Source organism: Falco cherrug, chromosome 7, assembly GCF_023634085.1.
Source record: "Falco cherrug isolate bFalChe1 chromosome 7, bFalChe1.pri, whole genome shotgun sequence".
Lineage (NCBI taxonomy): Eukaryota > Metazoa > Chordata > Aves > Falconiformes > Falconidae > Falco > Falco cherrug.
The window spans coordinates 4,046,398-4,065,076 of NC_073703.1; the positions used below are offsets into that span (position 1 = coordinate 4,046,398).

An 18,679-nucleotide genomic window follows, 5' to 3' on the forward strand; every position below is an offset into this window, starting at 1 on the left:
CAACCTGAAGGAGAACATATCCCAGGGCAGTTGGAGGCACACTGCCTGCAGGAGCGCTTTCCTAGGTCAGAGCAATAAACTCTGCTGATGCTTTCCCAAGTGACAGTGAGGTGCAGGGAAAGGGTTGGCTCCCTCCAAGGGGTTCATCTTGCAAAGGGTGGCCTCAGTCCTCGGGGTCTGGATGAGGGAGAAGGGGACACATTGAATTCGCCCAAGAGTCCAGACAGGATAGCTTCAGAAAATAAGTCTTTTAGTCCCCAGATCTAGGTTCCCACTCTGGAGGGAAAACCTCAACCCTTTTCTGTGTGCTTGAAATGTCCAACAAATGATGTACCAACTGCACACTCCTAGTGTGGTGAGAAGGAAGGGTGTTCAAGAGCAGGGAGGTGTACTCTTGGTGGTGCCTCTTGCTCTGTGTGGCTCTTTGTATGATGCTGCTTTGCTGGTTGAGCGCAGCAGAGCGTGGAACACTCCGATTCCTTTTGAGCACCCGGCTGGAGTTCAGGCTGAGCCCCCGGTGCTGCCTGCTGTGCTCGCTGGGGTCTGTCAGTCCCAGCCCCCTTGATCCAGGTGGTACTGGCATCTTGCAGGCTGGAAAAAAGCTGTGTCCTTCTGTTTTGCCAGGTGGATGTTCTTCCCCTCCTCGCAGCCAGGCCATACGTGGGTGCTCCTGCATGCAAAGCACAGCGAAGGAGGGAAGAAGCACCAGTTTGGGAGGAAAAAGGGGGATCTGATTGACAGTGGGGCACCGTGAAGGAGATAACTCCAGTTCCAGGCAGGATGGGGACAGCATACTGAGGTCTGGCCAAGCATGGACACCATGGAGCAGATGTGCCAGAGGCAGTTTGAGTAGGGTGGGGAGTGGCGGGGAACTCCCAGGATGGCAGAGCATCCTCCTGCTGCTGCCAGTCCCCCTGAGACTCTGAAGTTTGTCCTGCAAGTGTCCCTTGCCCTGGTTCGGAGGCCATGCTGTGCCATGCCCTGCTGCCGAAGGGTCCTGGAGCAGGGCCAGCATCCCCACCCGCAGGAACACCCGCATACCTCCGGGCTTGTGCAGCACCAGCACCACCACTAGCCCCATTCGGCACAGAATTCCCAGCCCAGCCTCCCGGAGCAGCCTGCCCAGCGCTGAGCTGCCGTGCTCCCAGCAGCTCCCCACCCTGAGCTGTCAGCTCTGTCCTCTGTGGGGATTTTCTCTTTTTTTTTCTCTTTTTTTTTTCCCCCTCCAGAAGTGCTGATGGACAAGTTGAGTAACCGTATCTGCTTGTTACAGGACATCTTGAGGCTGATTGCGGAGGTCAGGACTCAACTGGAAAGACCGCAGCGGGTTGCTGACTGGCATCCACGGTCCAGATAAGATAAAAACAACTGATGACAGCAGGGAAGTGAAACAGTCATCTCAGCACTTGGATTAGTGCCCGGCAAAGAGGAAGGGAAAAAAACCTGAGGAGGGCCGGTGGGGAGGGGAAGGGGGTGGAATATGTATTAGAATAGAAACTCTGGGAAAATCTATCAGGAGGCAGCAGATTTGGGTGTTAAATATTTATGAATTAGCGGCACTTGTCGTGTTCTCTCTGAGCCGCAAGTTTCCAGGACGGGTGTGTGTGTGGCTGCAAACCTGCCGTCGCTGCTGCCGCCGTGCCATGGCAAAGGGGGGTGTGATGGGAAGAGCAAAGGCACGGACGAGCGGTGGGAGCGGGAGGCAAGGTGACCGGCTCCAGCGGCTCCGGTGGTGCCGAGACTCACCACGGTGCAGGATAAATCCAGATGAAGAGGAAGAAGGATAAATGAGGTGCCATAAAAGTGACTATTATTATTCAGAAAATTCTGCTGAAGAGCATTGGAGTAATTAAATCATAATTGCTTATTACTCAGCTGAAGTGACATTGTAAGTGGCTGAAGGTCTGTGACGAGGAGAGGAAGGGAGGTTTTGCCTTTTCTGCTGTGCTCCAGGTTTGCCTCCATCCCACTGTGGATGCGTGCATCCCCGCGGCAGCCAAGCAGAAACCCCGGCCCTCAGTGAAGGTCTTAAGTCCCCCCAGGCCTGTAAAGCTCCTTCCCAGCGTGGCACCTGGACAGAGCACCTGTGAGCGCTGCCTGATCGGCTGTCGTAGGACAGGGAGCTGGCAGCAGCCTCTCCTCCCAAGCGCCAGTGGACTCGCACAGCCCAGGTTGGCCAGTTATTCCTGGAGGTGAGGACCTTTGGGTTAGGCTGACCCAGTAAACTCTGAGAGCTTTCAAGGAGCTGTTCCCCACCATGCAACAAAGAACTTGTAAATCCTGTAAGCACTTAATTACACAGTGATGGTTATGGAACATTTTAAAGGGTTCATGTAACCTGGCAGCACGGAGGAGATGTGGAGTCAAGGTTTGGAAGTGTGAGCCTTCCCGGCGTGCCACGCCATGGTGGACTTCCCTTTCGCCAGCCCTTTGGGATGATAAACTATGTTTTCAGCTTTAGGTGACATGTTCTGAATTTTGGTGGAGTTTCCTCAGTTTTGTTTCAAAGTTGCTCTGTGTTTCACATTCTTGAAATATTCTGAAACGAGGTCATTGAGCATCTCTTTTTTTTTTTTCCTCCCCACTTTTTGCTGCCTCCCTCCCCACCTTGCCCTCCTTCATGCTGCCTGTGTGCAGGGCAAGCTGCCCGTGCCCTGCCACCTGCTCATCCCTGCCATGGGAGCATCTGGGCTGGAGAGCAAAGGACCAAACTGTGGCCGCATCCCACTGGCACGCTGTGCTGCCCGTGGCTCTTCCCCCACATCCCAAGTAAACTTTCCTGATGGGAAAGGAGAAGAGGAGAAGGGCCATTGCTGTTGCTGCCTGCTTGACTTTATTCTGCTCCAGTTCTAGCTGACAGAACAAGGTCTGCAGTTCAGCACTGAGAACCAGGCCGGTTTGGTGGGAAAAGTACCGGAGATGATGGAAAAGAGCATCCCGTCTGCGGCGATCTCGAGGATAACCCCGTGCTCGCCGCACCACACGCTTGCAGGATGCATCAGCCTCCAGCGCTTCGAGGAGCAGAGAAGCTGGTTACGTTTCCACCAGGCGTCTTTATTTTTATTTTTTAAATAGCTGTAAAATGAGTCACCTGGCACGGCAGCAGCGTGCAGCCCACCAGTAAGGAGCACGCTGAGGAACTGCCAGGGAATCTGCTGCCAATAAACCACTCGTGGCTTCAGACAGTCTCTTGTTTTGGGGCTCGCTGGAGCCAGCTGGGAGGCGAGCCCGCGGCCAGTGCCAGCACCGACCCCTTTGCCGGGACCTGCCGTGGCCACGCTCGCGCTCCCGCTGCCAGCCCCTTTGTCTAATTACACGGGGCTAATGGGGAGAGCACAAAAGCCCGTGGCTCCCCTGGCCCCTGCTCCTTGGGGAGAGCCCAGGCAGGAGACACAAGGGAACTGCGCTCCAATAAAAAGAAATACAATTATTTCTTTGCTTCTTGCAGTAAAGACATCCCTAAATGAGAATCATCTGTGGGTTTCTTCCCATCCTGGTGCGTAACCCAAAAGCTTCATCCTATTCCCTCGCTCCGGCAAGGGGGGCAGCCGGGGTACAGCATTGCCGTGCCCATGCCCCCCTGGATGCCCCACTGTCGGGAGCAGCCGGCTCGCCTGGCTCTGGCAGCCTTGGCAGGGGTTAAACAGCTGAAGGAGAGGGGAAAGGGCTCTGGCGATGCAAACAATAAAACTTCCACTGAAGTTTCTTGAGCAACTGGCATTTGCCCATAAATGTACTTAAGCAGAAAATCACCAGAAAAGTGCTATAATCTGACAGATTTTTCACAGGCTTAAATATTCATGAATTAAAAGAATTGGCAGAATTTTCTACATTATTAGCTTTCATCATGGCTACAGGAGCAGTTGGTGCACTGGCTGCTCTTCAAAAACTATTAATCTAGTCTGTCATCACAGCAGCCATTTTTTAATTAGCTACTTTACTGAACGATCTGGTGCAGTAGTGAGACTGGAACATTTAAATGGTATTAAAGTTTTAAAGGTGCCCCTTTCCTTTTTTTATTCTAAGTTCTGAAACGCCGCAATAGGGAAATAAATGTGGCAATGGGTTACTTCATTTTAATAGTTAACTTCTTATTTTATTTTGGAAAAAAGCGAGTCTTGAAAAACTGAGCCACTTCTACCAGGAGAAGCAACTGCAAGAAAAAAATTGTTCTTTAAACTGAAGTTCACAACATTCCTGCCTGATGAAATCAAACTGAGATGTTTGTAGCCGAAACCCCGTGTGCGTGTTGCAGAAGCAGTAACAGGACATGGCACCACATGCCTCTTGCTGGAGCCTGGTTTGGGTCCCAGGGTACTACAGCACTTGTGTAAATCCTCCTCTGGCCACGCAGGACCTGCTGCTGCATCTCCGCCTGGCTCCACGCGCTGCCGGGAGCATCTCCTGGGCAGGTGGAGCACGTTGGGCCCCGATGCCGCCGCGGCTTTTACCACAGTATTTGAGCTATTTTCTGGCACAGGACTTGTTAAGCATTTTGCAGTAACGTAGCCCAGAGCTCTGGCAGCTTTGAAGTAGCTCCTTCCTAAAAAGAAAGGGCCCTGCGGTGAGCACGTACCGACTGCTCCTGCATCCGCGCAGGCTGCCATGGGAGCACATCTTCAGCCTCAGCTGAGGAGCATGCGTGAGCTGCAAGCTTGGTGCTGCCTTCACCGGGCACTGGGGCTGCAGCGATGCTGTTGGCATTAAATCCCACTGCGACCCGTGCTCTGCCCTGGCCTCGGCTGGTAGGTGAGCTGGATTTATAACTGGCCTTTAATCGTGGATTCACCAGCCCCTGAATCATTGCAGGTGTCAGCTTTGGCTCGCTGTGGGGGAAGGCAGGCTCCGGAGGCGGGGATGCCTGCCGCAGTGTCCCGCTGGAAACAGATCCTGAGCCACGAGGTGTGGCGGCTCTGGGCTTTAGCAAGAGGCGAGCTCTCTGGCTTGGAGGATGGGGCAAACCCCTCTGTCCCCAACCCTGGGTGGTCACGGGGATTGTGGTGCTGGGGCAGCATGCGGGGGTGCCCCAGATGTGGGGTCTCCCAGCATGGGGTCGGCTCCAGACCTGGAGCGTGATGGCATACATGCTACGTCTGAGCTTTTCTCCAGCTAAACTTTATCAGCCACACACTTGGCTCGGCATGTTGTGAACCCTGCTTTGCTCTCCGTGCCAGAGATGCTGCTCTCCTGGCTTATTATTTGCATGTGAAAACACAGAAAAATTATGTCTTTATGGTGGCTTTAAATGTGCCTTTTTTGGCATTGGTGGCTACGTCTCCAATCTCCGCTGCTCGTTATTGCCAGAGCTTTAATTTGTGCATTGTAGTGCCAGTGTCCTGCTGACTGGGGGAGGGAATTGCTGTATGTTTAAGACTTTTCCCCCCTGTTGCCATGTAAAGCAAGGAGTGTAAAGAAGTTGGCAGCTAAAATGCCAATGCTGCAGCTATAACCTTTCAAGAAGTTGCTCTTTGTAAGTCCTTCTAACATGAGAGGTCATTCTAAAGGTTTTTCTTTGACTTGACTTGATACCGTACTTACTGTTAGAAAGGACCAAGGCAGGCAGGTTACTAAAGGGGATATATTAATATCGAGTGCCGTGAGAGAAATTCCCAAGGCACTGCCCGTCTTTACTCTGTTCCCAGCTCCAGCTGGAAAACGACGTGCTCGCAGTCAGCCTGGAAAGCTCTGGGGTTTGGTTTTTTTGGGGTTTTTTTGATAATGTGGAATCAGGAAAGTCTAAAACTCAGAGGATTCAGGTAGATTTTAATGCTTTCTGGGAAACCATTTTTTTTGTTTAATTGTAAGTGTTTGCACAGGTGAAGTATTTTGGTAGTGAACGTGGTCCCCTGTGAAGCTCAAACTTTGCATGGAGATCCTGATTTTCAGGAAAAGGGTGAAAAAATCCCAGCCTGCTTCATAGCTTCAAGGGAGGAAGATGGGGAAACATTCCCAGAAAATCTTTTATTTACAGTGAGTGACTTTTCTTAAGAGTTTTCTTGGTTTGGTTTGTGGGTTTGTTTTTTCCATCAGAAATAAATTTTCTGCCTCTTGCTGTCATATGGGTTAGAAAAGTAGATCCCAGCGGGATCTGTGAGGGATCTCTCAGGCAAAGCCTCGGGGAAGGACTTGGTGGTTGGGATGCAGGTTCTGTGGCTGTACTGCCGGCACAGGCAGGCTCAGCGCTGCCTCACCGCTGGAGGGGAACGGGGTGCACCTCCTGCAGCTCCAGCCCCTCCAGGGTGACTCATTAACTCTCGACCCGGCGTGTGACGTGGGCTGGAAGGGGGCATCTTAAACCAAAATCACTCCTTTAATGCTTCACCGTGTGGCTGGCGCGGCACTAGTACGGGCTGCCCAGAGAGGCTGTGGCTGCCCCATCCCTGGCAGTGCCCAAGGCCAGGCTGGACGGGGCTGGGAGCAACCTGGGCTGGGGGATGGTGTCCCTGCCCGTGGCAGGGGGGTGGGACGGGGTGGTCTTGAAGGTCCCTTCCCACCGAAACCATTCTGTGATTCTGTGAATGCACAGACGGCTGCTGTCATTTACATTAAACGTTGGGCAAAGGTCTGGTGTGGTGAGATCTGGTGTCTGTAACTCTGTAGCTACTTTTCCTTCACACCACATGCCTCTGGCTGCTCCCACCACTCATTACCCCACAGGCACAGTTGCTTCTGCGCCGGTGCCGGTGCCGAGCAGCCCTCGCTCCGGGATGCACGTCCCAGCAGCATCACAGACTCACAGAATCGTGGCGGGTTTAAAACTGCTGGGCTAGAAAACAACGGGATCAACCTGCTCCTCTTCCCCTGCAGCGCTGCTCTTCATGTGCTGTGTGCATTTGAAACATCACGTTAGGGCTGGTGCGTTAATGAGCAGGCTCTCTCGTTAGCTCGATTGCAGCAATGGCTAGCGTCGCCTGCCCTTGCCTTTTGCAGAGCAGCGTTGGGGCTTCGCAGATTTGCGGCTTCGCAGCAAACAACTGCAGATGCGTGGGCTGGGGGCGCGCGTTGGGAGGGACATCAGGGCATATATCAGAATGTCCAAATTTATATCCCAGACTCTGGCTGTGATTTATTGCGTGGTTACAGAAACTTCCTCACTCCTCAGCAGCCCCATGAGAATCCAGCCTGCTCATCCTGCAAAACACTGGGAGCAGGGAGGGAGGTGGGGAAGGACAGAAATTGCTGTGTCAAAGCTAGGCACTCTTACTGTGGATAATAATTATGATTTTATATTTTTTTTTAACTCTGCTTCATCATTTTTAGTATGTAGTCACTTAAATGAGGCACACGCCCTTCTTGGCAATTATTTGTAATTGTTCCCTGTGAGTTCTTGAACAAAACACTCTTTATTAGTACTCAAAGCTTCCAAAAGCATTGCAGATCTGATAGCGATACTTTATTCAGCGGGCTGCACTACATGCTAGCCCATTAATTAAGATTGCTAGATAGGATCATTTATTAGAAGAATGTGCTCAATATGTTCTTTAAAATGTAGGGTTGGCCCATGCTTTCTGTTGTGTAATACACGGCTCTGCTATTTGCTATTTACGTTTGGGGATAAAAATGAGCCTTTTACATTTAAATTCAAATGAACATCTGAACAAAATGACTGGGTTTGTGGCAGAATGCCCCGCTGAAATCTTACCATCCTGCCATGGGGTCTTGCATAGTCTGGAGTAGCTGGGAAGGAGGAAAACACTGCTGGAGTGTGTGAAAGCGATGGGGAATGGTGGAAGCGTCAGCTGGGGCTGGGCTGGGATTTAGAGGAAAAGCTTCTGCCCGGAGTGGAGATGGGAGGGCAGCTCTGCAGCTGGGCTTTGATTTACGCAGCGCACGGTTTCTGTGCTCCAGAGCCCCGTGGTATGCAGCCTTGGATGATACCATAGGGCCTAAAAGAAACTTGCACATCTATTAAAAAAAGAAGAAAAAAAAAATCGGCTTTATTTTTCCGTGTTTGAACAATGAAGCCATATGTGTTTCTTCTCATTAAACCCCATTTTTTTTTAAGGAACTCCACGGCAGAAACAAGCATGGAAGCCGATATAATTAAAGGCTTCTTTTTCCCCAGCCATAGTCCTCTGGTCTTTGAAGAGCTCGGGGATCCCTGAGGAATGCTCTGAACTCTGCAATATTTTGATAGCTGCAATAACATAATCAAAAGATGCTTTCATGAAGAGAGCACCTTGTGTGAATTGAGGCCGCCCCCTCTCCCCCCACCGATCGCCGATCTAATGGGGTCCAGAGCTCGAGCGCAGATGGATAGTTTTATTTTCTGCCTGCGCTTCTCCAGGGAAGCTGCCTCACGTGATGCTGAAGTGCTTTTTGGAAAGAGCTGGAACATTTTCCTGCGTTGTGGCCCCTTGTGCATCTGCCCCGAGCCCTGCGACGCTCGGCTGGCAAGCCTGGCGGGGGGCGATGGGGGGAGCTGGGGCTGCAGCCCGCCCTCACCAGCTTGGACTCTGCTGCCCTTCACATTACTGCAGACAACAACTCTCTTCTGCTTGAGAGTCCGCCAGGTTGTTATTCATCCTGAAATCCTCATTAAAACACTTTAATTTCTCCCTTTCGTTAGCTAACTGGCTCATCTGTTTGCATGAATCCTTCTCTCTGTGCCCAAGCCATTGAAATCCGGATTTTTTTCCATGTTGTCTCTACAAGCTGCAGCCCCATGCGTGTCCTCTCCACCTGAGTTTTGGCAGCGAGGGCTGTTTGGAAAGAGGAAATTGGGGCATTTCTTTAATCATTAAGCTGGAATCATTAAGCTTTAATCAGGCCAAATTAGGGTTTTGAATCCCGCCGCCTCGCATCAGTCTCTAATTGTATGGACTCAGCCACTCTTGAAGCAAAGCTGTCCTGGGGCTCTGTCCTCGCCGGCGGAGGCAGCGGGCACGGTGCCACCAGCGTCCCCCTCACCGGGACCCCACGGCTCCGGCAGCAGCGATGCCTCCGAGCCTTCTCGCTGCCACGGGCTTGTCCCTGTGGCAGGTGGGAGCACCCTGTGGTGGGGGTCCCAGGGCTGCTCCGTGGGGAGCCTGCCTGGCCCCGCGTCCCCAGAGCATCACGGCAGTGCCACTCACCGGTGGGATGGCTGGCCCTGTAGCTACAGCCGAACAACCCCGTTACCTTTCCTCCAACCCTGAGGGGGTGGAGAGGTTGGGTCTGTCCCTGCAGAAGCTGAGCCCACTCTTTCCCTTCCCTCTGCTCCATCTCTGCTCATCACCAGCCTTCCCTGGGTGCTTCTGCGGCAGCCCTGGCACGAGGGGGAGCGGGGAGCGATGATGCATGGTGGCATCTGTGCCAGTCGTCTCCGCTCCGACTAGTTCATCACCTCTTGTCTCCCATAAAAGCGGCTATTCACAATATAATGTGAACGAATTCTCATTAAAGCCTGCTAAATTACTCCGAGACAAAGCAAGGCGCCGGCGCGCGGGCTGCTTTGCCAGTTCTTCACGGCATGTTTAATTTACCGCAGAGTCCTTGCCTTCAGATTTAGGAGGGTGCTGCTCAGCCAGCACCTTCCTTCCCACAGCACCCCAGAGCTGCACCCCAACTGCTGTGCTACGGGGGCTCAGCTGGGGCCGGAGCTGCCTGTGCTAGCCGGGGGTAGGAACCCCAAAAGCTGCCCTGCCTTGAGGAGAAAGCAGCCGGGGAAGTCACAGCACCGTCTGCCTCCTCCCCTTGCCCCACGCTTTGCTTTTGCTCACATATTGCTGTGGGCAGGACCCCGACTGGGTGCAACCCCCGTGAGTCACAGCGCCGGTGACTTGCCACCCCAAGGGCACATTCTGCCTTGTGCTGCGCCAGCCAGTGTTACACCATCCAGGCCAAAAGCGAGCCGCGCAATTCTGTTGCAATACAAGAGCAAGAGTAGAATTCGCATTGCTGATATAATTTCACAGAATTTACCCTCTTCTTTTTTTTTTTTTTTTTAATGCATGTATTTCCCCATGCTCTCTGAATTTCCCGTAGCTCAGCTGACTGCGCTGACTTTCCTCCCACTCACACGTTCATACCAAGACAAGGCAAGTGAGAGGAGGATGGGTCGGTTTTGCCCTGATAACGGTTCCCCAGCGCAGCTTATACAGTTTGGGGAACAAATTTTGGGTTTTTATAGTTCATAAGTACTTTCCCCAAACCAGCTGAATTTGCACTTACCTGAAATCTGGCTTTTCTCTACAGCTGGTCCCCCAGACGTGATGCTTTGGAGACAACTCCTGTAGCTCGATCATGAACCTGTGATGGCCAGCTGGCTTTCTGATGGCCACGGAGGTGGAACCTTGTACAGAGCAAACCCCAGGAAGGGGCTGGGGCCGGCGCGGTGGGAGCTGGGCTGGGCAGGGGGGGAGTGGCAGCTTGCGCTGATCGCTGCTGTTTTGGTGTGGACTTGAAACTTCTCACGCAGGTGTGGCTCTGGTGGGTGACCTGCGGGAGGGAAGCTTGGTCGGTGATGTGAAGTGAGATTTTGGGGTGCACTCAGGCTTTTCATGGCAAGGACTGCTGCAGCCAGCATGAATGGGTGCGTTTTGGTCAGTGCCGGTGGTGGCCGTTGAGGCTCTGCCGGCTGCTGCCTCGGAGGTGCTGGAGCCATTGACGCCTCTGACAGCTCAAGTATTTGCTGTGAGTCTGTCTTGTACTTTAAGCCATGACTTTGTGTGATGGTTTTTGCCCTGTTGACGTTTAGGACTGGTACCCAAAGTGCATGCACTGCCAGCAGCCTTGCATCCCCCAGCCTCAATCCCCACATCATAAAGCCGCATGGCCGAAGGTACCCGACTTGAGCCTGCCCAGCACAGGGGACAATGACAACCCCCCTCATCGCCAGCCCAACTCACGCCCCCAGCTATTATGGATTCTCACAGATCACTTGGCATCAGGCCGTGGCACGGTATCACCGGGTTTGCATTATAACCTCTTATTACAAAACCCTCAGCATTTCTCCGGATTGTTTCGCCTGTTATCATTTTTCCCACAATGCGCTTGCATGATCCTCTCTCAGGCTTAACCACATGGCAACCACATCACATAATGCAACTTCTGTTCTGAGATTATTCATATTTTTTTCCCCCTATTGTTGCTTTGCCAAGTTTTTCTTCTAATTCTGAGAAGCTGAATTTAAAAGAGCAGTGTCTCCGGTGCAAGGACATGCTTAGGAGGCAGCGTGAGCAAATCAACTCGACAAGTGTGTTCACAGGAGTCAAACCAGGGGGGAGCTGTGAAAAAGCAAAACAAAAGCCCCTCCAAATGTCTATTTTTATTTTATTTCGTTTTCTGGAATGTCTCATCACATGAAATAACAATGCATCCCAGCGAAGAGACTGCAGACAGGCTCCACTGAAAGGGCAGCTGAGGAAAAGATTGCTTTATAAGTAGGTTTTTATACGCAATCTATCACAAATGCCAGTTCCCAGCAGAACAGGATAAACAACACAGAAAGGGCTGCGCTATCTGGGATGGGTGTTTGCAGTCGTGCTGCTGGCAGGGAGCAGAGCCCATGGCCGCGGGTACGCTGCCCGTGTCCCCTGCCCACGCGGGGGACAGTGTGCGGTAGAGGGGCTGGGGCGCGGGCACCGCTCGGGTACCACACCGGCTCCAGGTCCTGCTTCCCCGGCAGGATGCGAACGGCTCAGAGCTGGTCTAGCAGGGAGGGAAAGCATGCAAGGTCTGGGGAATGTGACCGATGAGGGAAGATGGAAAGAAATGAAGTTGTTTAGTCTGGAAAAGAGAGGACGGCAGGAGAGGGGAGCGTTTCCAGGCCCTTTGGCTGCACAGGAGCTGTGATATGGAGGAGGGGGCTGATGCAGGGACACCAGGAGCTGCTGTGGCTGAACCCTGGCCTTGGCGCTGCAAAACTGCTGCCGTCCAAGCCCTATCGGTCTGACGAGCGTCATCTGGGACGATGGGGAAGTGCACCAAAACCCCAGCATTCCTGCCCAGTTTCCCATCTGTGGCGGCCACCAAGGCACTGCCCGCTTCTTGACATCATTTTGGCTGTACGTACTCACAAAGGGCAAAAAATAGTGAGGGCTTCTGCCCTGCCTCCACTGTAGTTCAGTATTTTACCTAAAACTAGCACTTTCTGATTGATTTCCCTGGGAGCAGCCAGCTGATGTGCTGGTGTTACACACGAGTGCTTCCGATGGGCAGGCGTGCGGGATGCGGCCAGGGCCCCTTCGGTGTGGGCGGCAGCAGCAACCGACACCTCCGGGGTGGAGGGGATGGGTAAGGATGTTTCAGTCTGAGCTTTTGCTTAGATCTGATTTTAATAATTGTAAGCATGCGCTAGCTTCGCTGAACATCCTGGCCTAGGTGTCCTCCATGGAGCTGCTGCCATCAGATACGACAGATGCGCCAGGCGTGCGCCGGCAGCGGAGATGGAGAGGGACCGTTGTTCCTGAAACACCTTCAGACACAAAGACCCTTTTAGTTCCTGTTGCTTTTACTTTACAGCTGCTGGAAGCTGGCTTTGTTTAGGACCAAGAATTTCCACTTTGCATCTTTTTCCTTGCAAAACCAGCCTACCTTCATTTTTCCTTCATTTCTGCATCTTCTAATTCTTGAGTCATCAGCCGTACTGGCCAGTTTAGCATAAGAAATGAAATTAATTCTCATGCTCAGGCTCCAAATGTAAATTTGTTTATTAATAATTTAAATAGATTTATTTATGCAGTTTGATATTTTTCAGGTTCAGGGAAGCAATTCATTTTTCTCGCGTTGATGATCAACAGACACCGTCGTTAAGCTCTCCCCCCTCCCCACCCCCCATCCTCTCCTTCCATCTTAGCCTGCTAAACAGATAAAAGATCGGAGCCCGCTGGTCTCGGCAGACTCCCAGGGAAGCTTTCCATGAGCTAATGTAAGTAAATAATTAATTTGACTTTATCTTCTATCTACTTCGGACATTTCCTCCCCAGAAAAGGGATGGATTTTCCTTCCAAATGTTTCTAGTCACCGCCATACACAGAGTTTCTGCCAGATGGGTTGAGCCTCCACGGAGAGCGGCAGCAGCTACAAAACACCGCGGCGGGGCTGGGGGAGATCATATGGTAAATGTCGATGTGTTAATGGCAGCCGCAACATCGTACTCCTATCCAGATCGGGATAAACGGCAAAGCCGGCTCCATGGGATGTGGTGGAATATTTTAAGCAAGTCACATGTATTTACTTAGAATTAGATGTCCCTGAAATGAAACCCTCCATCTGAAAACCCACAAGCCCAAGCCCACCTCATGACAGCTTTTTCCACCTGGTTTTCATCTGTATAATGGGTCCGCCCAGCCCTCGGGGTAGGGATACCACAAAACCCTGGGAATGTTTGAAATTTAGATCCGCTTCCTTGTGGTTTGGACCCCTCTGAGATGAATTGAACATTCTATCAATCTGGATTTGCTTTTCTTCTTCTGTGAGATGAAGTCCCTCTGCCGAACCCTTCAGACTCGCGTGAGCTTTGCCGGGCTGCACGCTATGTTACAAATCTGAAACGTTATTTCAAAGACTTGCCGTTTTTTGCCCAAAACTGTTGAGCAAACCTGATCGCATCGACATGTGGCCTTGGAGTCAGGGGAAACTCTCGGTTTTTGCTTGCTGAAGTGCAGGGGACGTGGGCTGTGCTGGAGGTTTCCCTTTCATCCCAGGCTTGTCAGAGGCACAGAAGATGAGAGCTCTGTCGTACCGCGACACCAGCAAAACGCCGGCTTGGCTGCGTGGCCAGCTTCCCCGCCATCCCCCTTCTGCTCGCTTCTGCGAAGCGAGAGCATTTCTCTTTTATCTCACTCTTGCGAGCTTCAAAGACGCCGTGAAGCCCAGTTCTACCTTCCTGCAGATGGGGATTAACCAGCTCGTGCTTCCCGTTCTCGTCCTGCAGAACTGGAATTGATTTATTTTGGTTTCAGCAGCAACTACACAGCAGTTCCTGGACAGATGCAAAACCAGGCTTCTCCGAGGCTTTTTAGCATCCTGGCTCAAAGACTGACGCCACCATCTTTGGCTTTTGATTGCAAAAGGTTATGCAAATCAAGGCCCTCTTCCCTGTTTGCCTGCACGGCCTGTTCCTGCAGGCAGGAAGCAGCATGATGTTTGCAGGAGCCGTTCTGTCAGAAAACTCCCGAAAATCTCCCTGCACCGGTCCCAGTGCACTCCGGTGCGCGACCACGGCTCCTCAAAGGAGCTGTGCACCAGTGCCGGCGCTAGGAGCTGGGGTCAGGGGAGGCTGCTGGGAGGAGAGGGCAGTTACCTGCCTCACACAAGGGGGGGACCGGCCGCTTGCTCGGCAAACCGGCTCATCCTGGGGGAGGTGGGTCCTGCCGGTGACGGGGGTGAGGAGCCCCCCAGCATCCATTGCAGGGAGCTGGGAGTGGGGCCAGCGCAGAGGCCAGGGGTGCGCCGAGGGGATGCTGCAGGCGCACGCGATGGCACGGTGACAGTTGTCCCACCGCAGATAAGCAAGAGAAAGCCACAGCTTCACGAGATGACAACACTCATGTTTCTTGGATCACAAGCCTGATCTGTCAATTAGCAGACGGAGCATCGACTCCAAACACCATCCCCAGAATAGCAGCAGTGAAGTGTTAAAGCATCTATTAAATTTATTTTAAACCACGCAAACTGAGACACGTGGCTCTTCACGTTATTGCAGCATTGCAGGACGTGCTGCTTGGCTTTCCCCGGGATTATTTTTGTCCCTGTGTGCAGTTTTGAGCGGCGTGCCCAGCAGTATGGCTCAGGCCAAAAGTGTGTTTAACCACAGCGCTTCCTCAGCGAGAATGGATGTAAGGGATGGGGTACAGCTCCTGGTGTGTGTCCCAGCTTCTCTTCTCCGTGCTGTCCTCCACCAGCTTGCTGACCTGGGATAGCCTCCGATGGGCCGACACCCTGGGAGATAGGATGGAGCTGGCGGGGAAGCTCTGTGGGCTTCTCGCCTGGTGCAACACCTGGCTTTCCCCCGGACAGGGATTTCCTTCACTTTTTCTGGAGGATGCGAGAGCACAGGGGTTTGGGTGGTTGTTTTTTTGTTGGGTTTTTTTTTGGCTAAACCACCATTTGCTGGGGAGCGTCACCAGCTGCTTTGCAAGCCAGCAAAGCCAGTTCACCAGGTTAAGCCTCGCTCCCTTCCCGGTGTTTTAAAGGCTTAGAAGAAGGTTTTCAGAGTGTCTGTGCCATTGGAAAAGTGGGCACTTGCTCTGGTGCTGCAGCGGGTGCTTGGGAGGGAGTCCTCAGCTGGAGGAGCTGGCATGCATCGCGTCCCGGCCACTGTCACGCCGTGTGGGTGCAAGGTCCCTCCAGTATATCCCAGTTGCTGTCACCTGTGTTCCTTAGTGTTCCTTATCAGCAAATGTCCCTGAGCATCTCTACGGGACCAGTTTGTTCTTTGCATAATTTCAATTAGGTTTGATGATTAATTGCCCCACTGCAGGATCGCAAACAATGGACTGAATTGATTGAAGCGTGGTAATTCGTGAGGGGGGGGATGCTTTTAAATGTGATTTTGCAGCAGATAACGCTCCTTGTGAAGGATTACATGTGATACTGGGGATGTAAAACACCGTGGTTATGCAGATAGCGTTCCCAGCCAGGCTCTGGGCTGTGTCTCAGACACCTCCGTGTTTACCTGCTGCATTTGCCTCTTGCTTGGCTCCTTTCCTGGGGTGCAGAGCAGCACGGGGGGGGGGGGGCGGGGGGGGGGGCGCAGCCGGCAAGGGCCGGGGTGTGGGGCTGGCCGGGGCTTTGCTCAGGGAAGCAGAGATGAGAAGCCACGCGTGGAGTGGATGGTGCGGTGCCCCGGCAGGGTCTGCGTGCTTTTCAAGGAAAAAAAAAATCTTTTAGGTTGTTTTTAAGGCAAATGATACTCATGGGCAGCGGGTGTTCACAGTATATTTCTCTGGTTTGTTCCATATTCACGGAAAAGGATGGACACTTGGGCTGGTCTTAGCCATCCTGAGCTCACGCTGGAATATTGGCGCGTGAGAAAATAAAAGCTGTTTTTTAAATGGATGTGAATGGTTTCGGGAGATGTACCATCAAAGGCTGATCATGTTTTCAGTAATATTTCTGATTTTAAAATGTGTGTTTGGAGGAAAAGCCAAGCAGGCTGTGGGTCCCTGCAGGAGAGGGATGAGGAGAGACCCCAGAGCCACCGGCAGCGGGGCCACAGGGGTGCCCGGGACCTCCCGAGCCACCTGCGATCCCCCTTTCCACACAGTATTTTAGAAAATGCCTTTCCTAATTTATTAGTTTTTCTTCCTTGCAGGTGGAGAAATGGAGGGCAGCGCCGTGCAGCCTGCCGGCGAGCCCGGCTTCCCAGGAAAGCGGTGGAAGGACATTGATTTATGATCAAAAGGGAGAAAGCAAAGCAGAATAAAAAGAATACTTAAGACTTAAAAACAGGGAAATCTTGTTTCTTCCTGTGTAGGTGTTACCTGGGAATCTTTCATGTTAAACTTAAATGGAATTAAGAATGAGGGGAAAATCACCCTGGGACTTGCGTGATCCTTGTAGCCCTCTATTAAAATTAATCCAGGCATTGATCGGTACAATTTATTAATAGCTGGGTGCGGGGAGAGGAGCCGCTGTGATAAACAGCCCCAGCCTCGCTCGAGCATCCCGGCTGCGGCAGGTTCCTGCCGTTGTTGTCACCTTGACGCCCGGTGATTTTATAATTGGTCTGAGTCGTTACCGTCCAAACCCCGCAGAACCAATTAGCCATCGTCCTCCCTGACCTGGGCTTTCTGCGGCGGGGGGAGCAACTAAAGACTTAAAACGAAAAACCAAGAGCAAAGACCTAAATCTTTTTGGCTGCCTGATTAATAATCCTGTCAGGCCTATCACAGGCACTAAACAGTAATGCTGGTTGCAGCTGAATTTTTTATACTTTCTATTAATCTTTAATGATAGCTTGGTCACCTAGTCTCTTTTATCTTGTCAGATAAATGTATGGTTAACAGGATAATGAGATTTCTAAGGCTCTGTTCTAGCTTACAGCCATGCAGTGCATGGGGTGACCCCTGCCCCTGCCGGGGAGCAGAGTGGAGGTGATGGTAATTGCTGGATGTGCTGTGAATGTATTGGAAGCTGATGGATGGTTTAAACTTTGATTTGAGGTCAGGAGGTCCCTCGGCTCTGGAAGGCAACTGTGGTTTTATTACTTGCAGGATCTGATGGGGATGTAATTAGATTTAGCTATTGCTTTATTAATAAGTAATTGTTCCTACTATTGCTTTGGGTTAGCAAATATATTCCACTGATAATTTAGGGCATTGATATGGCTTTATTTATTAATAAATGGGAATGTATATTTTTGCCTGTAGCAAAGACTAGCGCAGAACTCTGGCCACTTCTCCCGGAGTGAAGGATTTGTTCTTTATTAATTCAATAATTAACCTAATTCTGGGAACTCGGCTCTGCCCTGGAAAGTGTGCGTGAGCTGGCTGTGACACTGGCACTCGTGCAGCTGTGCGTTTCATGCAGCACGCGGGGTGTGCGCAGGTAGCACCCAGGGACAGGCACCTCCAGGGAGGCTGACGTTCCCCTGGGTGCCCAGTGCTGTGCCCCAGCTCTCCCCTGCTCGAGGCTCCCCCAGTCACCTGGCCACCAGCCCCCGTGCCACCCCAGCCCCTCAGGGCATGGTCGGGCTGCTGGGAGAGACCTCGGGGTGGAAGGAAGATGGATTTGCTGGGGAGGGCTGATGTGAGCATCACTGCGAGCATCATTGTGAACACACAAGTTTGCTCACAGAGTCGATTCTGGGCCATCGGAGCCCTCTGGACCACTTACTTTCCCCACGTGTGTGCTGAGGGTGGTCTCCACCACAGGGAGGGACCCCTGAGCCTCCTCTGCCTCCCCGAGCATCCACAGTGTCGGCGAGCGGCTGCTTGGAGCGCCTGGGTTGCAGCCCTCCACAGGAGATGCATTGGGCTGGTCCCTGCCGGATGCCTTTTCTTTCCCCTTTGACTTTTTTATTTTCCAGAAAGCGCTAGGCTAGCGAGGTGTTTGTGGCAGTACCAGCACGGTGCTGAGCACCTTGCCCAGCCCAGTTTCCAAAGGACTGGAGATGCTCAGCGGGGACACGCTGGAGCTGAGCACTCCCCGCACACAGGCGGAGCAGGGTGCCTGTATTTCGGTAGCAGGATGGCTTTTTGTTGCTTTGCTGCTCAAAGGAAGCTCCTTGCATTAATTATCTTACCATGTAGAAAGCTCTGGCCTGTCATATACTTTCTTTTTTTTTTTTTTTTTTTTTTTAGCTCTGTTTTTCATAAAGTGGTCCTAAAATGACACGGAAAGCAGCTGCTTAAGCAATTGTGCCAATTAATGGGTCTCTGAAATTAAAACGCCTACACAGTCTAGATGAGATTTCTCCAGGAGGGAATTCAGCAATTGTCTTCATGATAATCAGGCTTGACTTGTCTTAGCACACATTAATAAAAAAGCAAATGCATTCAAAGAGATGCCCTTTAGTGGAGAATATCCACAATATAGTAATGAGTCTCCAAAAAAAAAAAAAGGGGGGGGGGGTTGGGGGGAGAGAGGAGGGATGCTGAGTTGGTTCCAGCCTTTCCTTGGGGGAGGGAGACTTGTAATTCATGTCATGGACTTGCTGGATTCTCTTGCTGCATCTGCTGAATGTAAATCTCCACTTGCTGCCGAGGCTGAGCGGTGGCATCGGCTGGACAGGAGGGTCAACATGGGGGCT

The 18,679-nt window shown here is 52.0% G+C and overlaps 1 long non-coding RNA gene across 1 annotated transcript; it reads right to left on the reverse strand.

The window, feature by feature from the left end:
* Positions 1 to 2,817: 2,817 nt before the first annotated feature.
* Positions 2,818 to 10,134, reverse strand: LOC114017014 (uncharacterized). The gene is made up of 3 exons (XR_008733259.1): positions 9,121 to 10,134; positions 7,643 to 7,905; positions 2,818 to 7,141 (listed from the first exon to the last, which is right to left on the reverse strand). It is a non-coding gene; the product is annotated as an uncharacterized LOC114017014 (long non-coding RNA).
* Between the last annotated feature and the right edge of the window lie 8,545 nt (positions 10,135 to 18,679).